Source organism: Ornithorhynchus anatinus, chromosome X5 (assembly GCF_004115215.2).
Source record: "Ornithorhynchus anatinus isolate Pmale09 chromosome X5, mOrnAna1.pri.v4, whole genome shotgun sequence".
Lineage (NCBI taxonomy): Eukaryota > Metazoa > Chordata > Mammalia > Monotremata > Ornithorhynchidae > Ornithorhynchus > Ornithorhynchus anatinus.
This window is the reverse complement of record NC_041753.1, coordinates 25028216-25037782: the sequence shown is the minus strand read 5'-3', so window position 1 is coordinate 25037782 and position 9567 is coordinate 25028216. Positions and strand designations below refer to the sequence as shown.

The window sequence follows — 9567 nt, the reverse complement described above, 5'->3', positions numbered from 1 at the left end:
TAGGCACCACAAAAGCCCAGAAAGCAGTTCATAACGCCCTCAAAGAGACTCATATAGGCTCAACTCCAAGCTGCAAGTTATCAGTGGCTTCGAGTTCCAGTTTGCCTTGGGTATTTCAAAGTGGCCACATGGTTTTCCAGAAGCTCTGAATCAAAGCGTTGGAATAACACAGTAATCGCTCGATAAATACCATTGACTGACTGACCGCGTGATAGCTCCGATAGGTGACCGTGTGTCGTCTACCTTTATCTATGGCTTGATTCCGTTTCACAGGAGAAGAGAAAGATCGGAGTTGACTTGGCCTGACAGACCTCAGTAGAGGGCAGGCAAAAACCAGCTTCCTGATAAGGCTGTATCTCTCCCCTAAGCTGTCTTGCAAGGAATACACGTGATAAGGAACGCACAGTATTTCTGCTTTCAGATGAAGAGGCCAGAATAGAAAGAAATCCAGTAGCAGCAAGGTTAAGGTTACTGCGGTGAAGTAACAGCATTATCTCAGATCGCTAAGTCAATGAAGAGCATTTACTGAGCACCTACTCTTTGCAGCGCACTGAACGAAGCACTTGGGAGAGCATAAAAGATCGAGAAGACACGATCCCTGCCCTCAAGGAACGGACAGACTAGCAGGGGAGTCAAGGATTTAAAATGAACTACGGAGAGGAGGACCTGTTGTCTTAATGTCGTCGAGTCGTGTCCGACCCATAGTGACACCATAGACGCATGTCTCCCAGAATGCCCCACTTCCATCTGCAATCACTCTGGTATCCAGAGTTTACTTGGTAAAAATCCAGAAGCGGTTGACCATTGCCTCCTTCCGCACAGTAAGCGAATCTCTGCCCTCCACTCTCTCCCGTGCGCTGCTGCACGGGTACATGAGTAAATAAATACAACGGGGGTTGTGAGTGCTTAAGTGCTTAGGTGATGTGGCAGGGCTGAAGTGGGAATCACAGGGAGACTAAGGTAGGGAGATTAGCAATCGGGAAAGGCGTCCTGGAGATGTGATTTCAGAAGGGCGCTGAAGACTGGGAGAGAAGCGATCTGTCGGTTATTAAGTGGGAAAGAGTTCCAGGCCCAGGGGAGAGAAGAACAAAGCTTAGTGAGTAGACTGGCTTGAGAGGAACAAAGAGTATGAGCTGGGGTGTAGTGGGAGAAGAGAGGGTAGAGATCCGATTGAGTGCCTTAGAACCGGCGATCTGGAGTTTCCGCTTGTGTGGAAAGGAATGGAGCATTTAAGGAGCGGGCAGCTGTGTGCAGTACAAGATTTAGAAAAATGATCTCCAAGAAGAATACGCTACGGATGTCCAGATGTAGACATTGAAGACTCAAGCCTGTGGCTGAAAAACAGGGCCGTTTTCCTGGAGACCAAAGTTGTGGTCACCTGAGGCCATGTAAACTGCAAGGCTCAGGCAAGGATCACGTAAGTAGAACACTCCTGAGCTGTTAAAGTAGAGAGCCAAATAGTGATCTGTGCTTGCGAGTTCTGAGATTTGCCCTATACGATAAAGAACGAGGCCAGAAAGAGGCAAAAAGGGGAATACAACTTTTCCCCACATGTGTATGCGTATGTTGATATATTGGGTTTTGACTGCTGTGGCTCTGGAGCCACAGGTTTAATGAAATGTGTGTTCTCCCATCCCAAATGGCTGGCCCTCTGAAGGGATGATCTCCCGGCACGATGCCCCGCACGCCCGCATCGGTCCCCGGCAAGCACGTCCCCTATGCAAGTAAGAAGATGATAATAATGTTAACCACGTCACGCCGGATTTATAAAGGGACCCTCTTGGCAGGAATTTGCAGGTCTGATATTTAATGAGAGGAAGGATCTGGAGCCCCCAGGTCGAGTTCCAAGCTGAAGAAACAGGGAATCGGTAGACAAGTGTTACAGAGAGATAGAGAGGGAGGGCAAGCTGGGGTTGGTCCCAGGAGCCCATCCATGGGCCCTGTGCTGTTTTGCCCAGATTTCCTTCTGATTCCCACAAGGATTCTGGGGCCAAATTTCAGTTCTCTCCTGTCAGTCCTTCTTTGGCTTTCACTCTTGTTGGCAGGCTACCAATGGGACCGAATTCCTCCCTCTAGACCGAAAGCTCCTTGCGGGCAGGGACCCTGTCGACCAACTCTGTTATATCGTGCTCTCCCAAGTGTTTTGTTCAGCGTTCTGCACACAGTAAGCATTCGATAAATGTGGATTGATGTACCGAGAGCAACTGGGGCCAGGGCGACGGTTGCCTCCACAGCTCTTTGAGCTGGACTCCCAGAATTTCTCATCCCAGATCTCTGACACGACCTGAGAGTTTCCGATCCGAAAAGACCCCAAACGGTGGCTTTCTAGCTCTTTGGACCCAGTCCCCCATCTCCCACTAAAATCCCTCCCCCTTCTCACTCTCACGCTCGAAATGAAAAGTTGTCACTCATGATATGAGAGGGGTTTGTTGCTCAGGAAAATGTTTTTAGTGTCATACGGACAGGACCCGTGCACCTAGGCCATAACAGAGATACAGCTATAAAGTCCCCGAATACCTCATCGTACAATAAGGTTATGCTTCTGGAAAACATGGTCTGTCATAAGGCACATTTTTCCTTGGGCGCTGGGCGGTGATGGCACCAGTGGGTAACCCGGGGAGGCCAGGAACCAATCCCACAAGGACAACTGCGGGGTTCAGTGTTATGCAGCAGGAGAGGGATCATAGCTTTCGCAGTCAGTCACCTTTTGGGAACTTCCAGAGAATCAATCAGCGCTCTTTGTGGTGATCCAGATGGTGACCTTGTTCTCTTTTTCTAAGTAGAGAGGTAGATTATATTGTATAAATATCTAGTCTACAAAATCTATGTACATATTTATCTCCGGTCTGTGTTTATCTATCTTATCTCCCCTTGTCATTCTTGGGGACCCTGCCTAATCTAACTCTGTCAGGGGTCTGGCCCAAAGTTCAATGCTGCGAACCCTGTGAGGAATCAATAAACATTTGATGGTGATGATGATGGTGATATTAATGATCTTAATGGCAGCTGAGAAAATTTTCTCCAGGATCGTCTCCACTTATGTCTTCATTGCCATGTTGTGTCCAATAGCCGGGAGCGTCCGGCTCCGAAGAAATTAGGTTTCATTCCAAAACCTCTGGAAAAATAATATTACCTTCCCTTACGGCCTTCATTCTGTACCGCTAAACATCACTGCAGTACTGTTTAATCTTTGCTAAAGTAATTCAAAGCATAGAAGTCTCTTGGTAGGAGTTCAAAAAATGGGATTTATTGAGCACCCCCTCCTTCTCTAGACTGTAAGGACCTTTTGAGCCAGGATCGTGCTTATCAGTTCTAGTGTATCGTCCTCTCCCAGCCACTTAGTACAGCGCTCTGCACACGGTAAGCACTCAGCAAATACCATTGATTGATCGATTGATGTTCCCTGCCCACAAAAAGCGTGCAATCTAATGGCAAGCACAGGCATAGACCTTAAAATATTTACAGATAGGAGAATCAGAATCGGTAATTGAGTGTACTGTTAAATATGCATACGGACACAAGAACTGAGGATGGGTATCAATAGACGAATAAGCGCCAGAGACAGGTAATGGGTCACTATGAGCTGGGGAAGGCATGTTTGAGGAGGTGGAACTTTAGGAAGATTTGGAATATGTCTCTCAGGCTGGGGAACAGTGTGACTGAGGGGATAGAGGTAGGAGAGTCAAACGCGAAGTGTAGTTAGAAGGATAGCAGAGGGAAGGACAAAGCGGACACGCTGGGGGGTCGCAGGTGAGGAGAACAGATATGTAAGGGGAGGAGAATTGGCAGAGAGTCTTGAGGCTGATCTTGGGAAGTCAGAGCTTGATGCGGACAGAATTGGGAAGCCAATAGAGGTTTTTGAGGAGTAGAGAGATGCGTTACAACCCAGGAAGATGATGAGGGCAGCCATGTGGAGTATAGATCGGAGGGAGGAGAAGCTGGAGGCAGGGAGACCAGAGAGGAGACGGAGTCACTGAATTCGGAGTCATCGAATCATTAAACTGAGACGCAGCGTGGCTTCGTGGAAAGAGCACGGGCTTGGGAGTCAGAGGACATGGGTTCTCATGCCGACTCTGCCACTTGTCTGCTACGTGACCTTGGGCAGGTCGCTCAGCTTCTCTGTGCCTCGGTTCCCTCATCTGGAAAATGCAGATTAGGACCGTGAACCCCACGCGGGACAACCTGATTACCCTGTATCTAGTCCAGTGCTTAGAACAGTGCTTGGTAAATAGTAAGTGCTTAACAGATACCGTTATTATTATTATTATTACTATTAATAATAAAGGGCCTAGCCACGGTCTAATCGGAGCTCGGCCCAGGGTGGTAGCTAGTTGGGTGGAGAGGAAGGGACAGATGGGCGAATTGTCGTGTAGGGAAACAGGTAGACTTGGCAAGAAATGGAACCTGAGAGCTGAAAGATAGCAAGTTTGAAGACGATGCTGATGGCAGTCGAAAAGTACGATAGAAGTTGAAATATGATTCCGAGTCTTTCTGTGAGGCCGTAGAAATGGAAGCTTGTTCTGCTTAGTGGGACAATGGTTTCTTAACTTTAGGGATGAGTTTGTCCAACTTGGGTTAAACAACTACCTTCTTGGTGTCTCGTAACAGGTTAACTCCCTGTGGACACCTCTCTTCCTCTGAGTTCCTCACAACGTACGCTACTGAGGATCTGCCTCGGGAGTAAGTGAGTAGCCTTTCCCTCCCCACTCCCTCCCCACCCTACCCTGTTTCACTCGTGTTCCCTGTGTACCGAACTGTACTGTATTTTAATTTTTTCACCTTTAAGTCTAACCTTCGTGGTCTCCATGGTAGCCACCTCCACTGCCCCTCCCCCTCCTCCGCCCTGACATTTCTCCTCCATCCTTGCCGAAGGCGCGGGGTGGAGGCAGGGACAGATTGTAGCAGGATTTGGGAGGGGAAAAGACTGCAAACTAGAGAGAGGAAAATGGGGGGGGGGAGGGCCGGGGGCGATGTCCTGGGACAATCCCCGAGGTTAGAAGCACAGAAGAAAGAAAGAAGCAAAATACCGTGAGATACAATTCAGCAAGAAGGGCGAGCCAAGGGTCGGCGACGCCACCGGGAACAGGGGCGGATGGGATGGTGTGAGGAGAGGAGGGGAATTGACATACCTTCAGCAGAGCTTACATATGCCGGGGTAGATCAGCAAAAAACGAAGACTGTATCCCTGGGTTTTACATATTGTGGAGTAGTCCTAACCTGGAGTCTGCCTATATTTAGTTTTTTTCTTCGGTTCGGGCCCTCCAAATATTCCTTTCCCTCAATCGACTGGGTATTTCAGGTGAAAGTGGTTTGCTCATTTTTGTCCTGAAGCGCCCAGACATTTGAGACCGATCCATCGGTGGTATTTATTGAGCGCTTACGGAGTGCAGAACACTGTACTAAGCACCTGGGAGTGTCCGACACAACAGAGTTGGTAGACACGTTCCCGGCCCACGAGGAGCTTAGCCGAAAGCTATTTGAAGGACCAGGTCAGTAACGAAGGGAAGCTTCTCCACGATGGAGCCGGGGTTTCCACAGGCCACATTTGGTTGAGGCTGTGGGGTAGGGATGGTGCAAGGGGGTAAGAAGAGATCGAATGGGGGGTGAACTGGCCGGGGCGGGAGGAGGGAGATGAGGGGCGGGGCTGGGAAAGGATGACGGGGATGGGGCAGGGGAGAGGGGTGGGGTCCGCACAAGGGTTGGCAAGGGGTTGGATGGGAGGGCACTGAGGAGGGCCAGCCTTTGGGGAGGGGGATGAGGAGCGGTGCTGGGTTTCAGGGAGAACAGGGGCGGGGAGATCAGAGGGAGGGGAACCGAGGCACACGGTGTGGCTAGGCCATGAGAGAAAGAAAGTCCCGAGCCGCAGATTCCTCTAGTAGGGGTTGGCTCAGCAGCTCCCAGCTTGGGGGGAATCCGTAAGATCTGAGCTCCGATTAGCCAATCAAGAGAATAGTTGTCGATGGGTGACTGTTGACGCAGAGTCGGGGGGTGTCGGGGTCCCGGTGAGCTGAAGGGTAAAGGTCGTGGGGTAGGGGACTGGCGATTCCTGCCCCGTGTAGTCCCGGATCTTCGGGTGCCCGGATGGAGGGAGAGGGGAATGAGGATGCCGGTGTCCTCGGTGCGGGGGGGCAGGGGTCTTTTCCCTCGGGGCAGCCCGGGGCCTCCGGTGGGCGGGGCTGGGGAGACGACACCCCTCCTCTTTGCTTAGTCCTCAGGCACCCACGTGCAGAGGGCGACCGAAGGTCGTGGGTTCTAATCCCTGCCTGGCCACGTCTGCTGTGTGACCTTGTGCAAGTCACTTCACTTGTCTGTCCCTCGGTTACCTCATCTACAAAATGGGGATTGAGACTGGGAGCCCCACTCGGGACAGGGACCGCGTCCAACCCGATTTGCTTGTACTCACCTCAGCGCCGGGTACAGTACCTAGCACGTAGTAAGTGCTGAACGAATGTCATCGTTATTATTATTATTGATATCATCCCAGGCCTCCGTGTTCCTTCCCTCCTCGGCGATCCTCAGTGGAGGGAGGGGCTTGGGGGCGACGGATGGCAGGAGCCCTCCCCGTGCCTCGGTTTTTTTGGCCCGTGGCTTGCGGAGTGGGCGCTGGGGTGGTCGTGGCCTTTCTCTCCGGCGCGACCTTGGGCCTCCGACGTGAGGGGGAAGGGCCGGAGGGCTCAGCGAATCTTCCTTCTGGCGGGTCCTAGTCCCCCCTCAGGCGGGAGGGCGTCTGATTGGGGTCGGCGACCCTTCCCCTCCGTGCCTGGCTCTGGTGGGGTTGCCTCACCTCCGGCCCCTGGCAGAGCCCCCGCTGTCTTCGACAGCCCTCACACAGCCCTGCTGCAGACGCCACCATCTTGGATGAGGGAAGAAAAGAGATCCGGTTTCTAATTCCGGCCCCACCCTCTGTCTGCTGTGTGACCTGGGGCAAGTCGCTTCGCTTCTCTGGGCCTCGGTTACCTCACCTATAAGAGCCATTCATTCAATCAGTCGTATTTATTGAGCGCTTACTGGACTTTGCGGTGCTTAACCAAGTTTGGAGAAGCAGTGTGGCCCAGTGGATAGAGCGTGGGCCTGGGAGTCGGAAGGACCCGGGTTCTAATCCCAGATCTGCCACTTAATAATAAGAATGATAGTATTTCTTAAGCACTTACTATGTGTTAAGCGCTGGGGTAGATACAAGGTAATCGGGTTGTCCCACGTGGGGCTCACATTTTTTAATCCCCATTTTGCAGATGAGGTAACCGAGGCAAAGAGAAGTGGAGTGACTTGCCCAAGGTCACACAGCAGACAAGTGGCGGAGCCAGGATTAGAACCCGCGTCCTCCGACTCCCAAGCCCGGGCTCTTTCCACTGTGCCACGCTGCTTCTCCGCTAAGCCACCTGTCTGCTGTGTGACCTTGGGCAACTTACTGCACTTCTCTGGGCCTCAGTTACCTCATCTGTAAAATGGGGATTAAGACTGTGAGCCCCACTGGGGACACTGACCCGCGTCAAACCTGATTACTCTGTACCTACCCCAGTGCTTAGCACATCGTAAACGCTTAACAAATACCATAAAAACAGGGGGAACACCAAGGGAAAGTTTGGGGAACCGCTGAAGTAGAAAGCTAGAGATTTACCGTTCCACCTCTGCCATTCTCTACGGAGCTTCGGGATTTTCACGATATTTGCTGCGGGGCCCTCGTGAATCCCAGTCTCTGATGACAGATCTCCTGATCCTTCTCGCAGACCTCCCCACCTCCGGTCTCTCCCCACTCTAGTCCATACTTCAATCTGCTGCCTGGATCATTTTTCGACAAAAAGGTCCAGTCCACGTCTAGCCAATCCTCGGAAACCTCGAGTGGTTGCCCATCCACCTCCGCATCAAAGAGAAACTCCTTATCTTCGGCTTTAAGACATTAAATCGGCTCTCCCCTTCCTACCTTACCTTGCTGATCTACTGCAACCCAGCCCTCACATTTCTTTCCTTTAACACCAATATACTCGCTCTTTTTTTTTTTTAATGGTATTTATTAAGTGCTTACTTTGTGCCAGGCACCGTACTAAGCTCTGGGGTGGATACAAGGTCATCAGGTTGTCCCACGGGGGGCTCACGGTATTAATCCCCATTTTCCAGATGAGGTGGCTGAAGCCCAGAGAAGTGAAGTGACTTGTCCAAGGTCAAGTAGCAGACGAGTGTCAGGTTCTTCTGACCCCCAGGCCCGTCCTGTATCCGCTAGGACTCACTGCTTCTCTCCTCACTGTACCTCAGTCTCGTATATCTCACCACCGACCCCTTGCCTGGATCCTCCCTCTGACCTGGAACTCCCTCCCCCGCCTATCCGACAGTTCACCCCCCTTCCCACCTTCAAAGCCCTCCTAAAATCACATCTCCTCCAAGAGGCCTTCCCCGCCTAAGCCCTGATTTCCCCTGTCCACCCGCCCTTCTGAGTCGCCTGTGCGGTGGGGTCTGTACTTCTTAAGCATTGGATATTCTGACTCCCACCTCCAGCCCCACAGCACTTACGTATATATCTGCCATTTCCCCGATCTGTAATTTATCTTAATCTTAACGTCTCCCCCGCTTTTACGCCTTGTGGACCAGATTGTGCCTACCGACGCGCTCTCCCAAGCACTTACTACAGTGCTCCGCACACGCAGTAAGCGCTCAATATCACTGATTGATTGAGGAGGAGACATTGCTGTGGCACTGATGTCTTGGAGGGGAACTTGGAGAGGCCAAGAACTGATCCCGCATTGACGACCGTGGGTTACGGATGGCCGGAGCAGGATCACAGCTCTCACAGCCTTTTGGGAACCTCCCGAGAGTCGATCCGTGCTGTTCGTGCTGATCTAGACAGTGACCTTGTTCTCCTTTACCAACAGAGAGATGGAGTTGTTATTTAAATATCGAGTCTGCGAAATCTATGTACATATTTATCTGGGGTCTGTGTTTATTTTCTCTCCCCATGAGACTGTCCTTCTTGGGGACCGTGCCTAATCTATGTCAGTGCTCTGACACAGAGTTCAGTGCTACGAACCCTCTGGGGAATCAATAAATATCTGATGGTGACGATGATGGTGATATTAATGATCTTAATGGCAGCTGAGAAGATTGTCTCCGGACCAGCCTCCGCTTACCATCTTCACTGTCGTGTTGGGTCCGACGCTACTAGAAGCAGCCCGGACCTGGGAGTCAGGGGATCCGGGTTCTAATCTCACTTGCCTGGAGTCTGCCCTTGGGCAAGTCACTTAACTTCTCTCCGTACCTCAGCTTCCTCATCCGTTAAATGGGGATTAAATTCCCATTCTCCTTCCCCGCTTAGACTGGGAGCCCCGTGTAGAAGAGGGACTGCGTCGGATCTGATTACCTCGTCGCTACCCCGTTGCTTAGTAATAATAATAAATAATAATAAAATGGTATTTGTCAAGCACTTACTATATGTGCCAGGCACCGTACTAAGCCCTGGGGTGGATACGAGCAAATCAGGTTGGAGACGGTCCCTGTCGCGTGAGGGGCTCACGGTCTCGATCCCCATTTTACAGGTGAGGTAACCGAAGCCCAGAGAAGTGATGCGACTTGCCCAAG

At 51.4% G+C, this 9567-nt stretch overlaps 1 long non-coding RNA gene across 1 annotated transcript; it reads left to right on the top strand.

The window, feature by feature from the left end:
- The first annotated feature begins 836 nt into the window (after nt 1–836).
- Nucleotides 837–9567, top strand: LOC114808189. The gene is made up of 3 exons (XR_003756047.1): nt 837–1417; nt 4609–4684; nt 9525–9567. It is a non-coding gene; the product is annotated as an uncharacterized LOC114808189 (long non-coding RNA).